Below are 1,856 nucleotides of genomic sequence, written 5' to 3' on the forward strand. Positions count from 1 at the left end.
CCAAGATGAACCAATCAGATTTGCTCGCGATTGACCCGCGTTGAGTGGAAACGAGGACAGTGAAGAGTCCACCCTATCCCTTCCCCCGATTCATTCATTCATTCATTCCCGCAGCCGCAGCCGCCGCCGCCGCGCCAACCACCTCCCCCCGACGGACCTCGATCCGCCGCCAATGGCGCTCCCAGACCCGCGACGGTCACGGCCTCGGCGGGCGAATCTGCTCGACTTCGGCGCCGGGAGAGGAGAGGAGCCGCCCCTCCCCTCCCCTCTGCGTGGTTCCGCTCGATGGCCGAGCGGTTCCGCGTGAGGCGAGGGCTCGACTGCTCCGACGCCTCAAGGTCTCCTCCCCTTCTCTCGCCCATCTTCTCCTCTCTGCGTCGCCGCCTCGATTTGATCTAGTCCCTGATGCGCCGGACGTACGTCCTCACGCAGGTGCACGAAGGCCCTAGGTGCTGGCGTGGTGCAGGGGATCTCACGAATTCCACCACACACACCTCGCCGCCGTTCATGCTCCGTCCGGCTTCAGCAGGGCCAGCAAGACGCGACTTCCGCTTCTTCCTGTCCCACGACGCCTCCTCCAAGCCGCTCAAGGTACTCCCCTCCCCTCCCCTCCCTTCCCTTGCCGCCCCCAAATCTCCAATCTCTTCCGACCTCCGCGGCCGGCCTCACGAGCGAGTTCATGAGAATTAGATGGGGCGGTGGATGGATTCCCTTGGCATCTGCTTGATGATTTCCCTTTGTGTAATGTATGATTTAGACAGTTGAAACCTGAAGCTTTCTGTGCGTAGTCCAATCTTACGCATCTTCATTGATCCATTATTGTTAATGGGATTGTGGCAGGGGTGGGTGTGGCACTGTGGCCTGGGTCGCGGCTCGGTTCGGCACGGGGTCGATTACCTAGCACAGGCTCCATCAATTGGATTATCGCGCCTGCTCGGCGTCCTACAGATTCTCTTCTCACGCGTGTGTTTAGCTTAGTTCAATTCGGTGTGAAATCAAGGTTTTACCTTCTAGTAGTAGGAGTAAGATGGCGTGATGAGCTCTGCAGAGCGGTGCAGAGTCCTCCTTCCATGCCAATAATTCAGATTTGTTCTACTACGTAATTGTCATTCATCTGTGCCAGTTCTTGGATGGTCCTGCACATATGGTTTCGTTTGCTGAATTTACACAAGCCATGCTGAGAATTCTTGCTACTGTATTGCTAATTCCGTCCGTGTATCCATCTTTACTGAATCCTTGTATACTGAATCTGGAAGAAACACTGCCTGAAGAAAACAGAGCATTTATCAGTTCAGAATTCTGCATCCCTTCTTGCCTGACAACACAACCTGCTTGCCAAAATGATACAATACCCTTCATCCTTTTCCAGACCTGAATTTTCAGATTTGTGTTCGTGATGTTTCAAGCAAAGCATCAACTGATGTTCCCCTGACTGACCGCCGCATTCCATTGCAGCAGCAGCAGCCATGAGGTGCCTGTAACAGGCTCATAATAGGAACGAGTGAGGCGAGACGCAACGGCTCGAGATGCTCGGTAACCTCTACGGTGGATTGCCTTGTGTGCTGTGGACAAGGTTAAGGACGAGTGTGAGCGGCTATTGAATTCTACAGTTTTAAACCCCATTGAGAGTGTATATATGCGGCTTCTTTCGATACATTCTCCATGTTATAAGTTTCATGTCATCTCATTCTCTTCTGAAAAAAAGATAACAAACACCGCAATTGTAGTGGTTTCTTGCCATCCATCTAGCTTTTCGGATTTTTGAATCCCCTGTAATTTCTCTGTAAGTATCCCTAGATATATAGGACAAATTAATTCATATGCATGCCAGCTGCATGAACTAAGAGGGTCAGATG

General features: G+C 52.2%; 1 long non-coding RNA gene across 1 annotated transcript; it reads left to right on the top strand.

The window, feature by feature from the left end:
* The first annotated feature begins 95 nt into the window (after positions 1 to 95).
* Positions 96 to 1,509, top strand: LOC119345700. Its single transcript, XR_005167147.1, has 3 exons — positions 96 to 338; positions 433 to 591; positions 1,456 to 1,509. It is a non-coding gene; the product is annotated as an uncharacterized LOC119345700 (long non-coding RNA).
* The last annotated feature ends 347 nt before the right edge of the window (positions 1,510 to 1,856 follow it).

This window comes from Triticum dicoccoides, unplaced genomic scaffold (genome assembly GCF_002162155.2).
Source record: "Triticum dicoccoides isolate Atlit2015 ecotype Zavitan unplaced genomic scaffold, WEW_v2.0 scaffold26875, whole genome shotgun sequence".
In the NCBI taxonomy this organism is placed as follows: Eukaryota; Viridiplantae; Streptophyta; class Magnoliopsida; order Poales; family Poaceae; genus Triticum; species Triticum dicoccoides.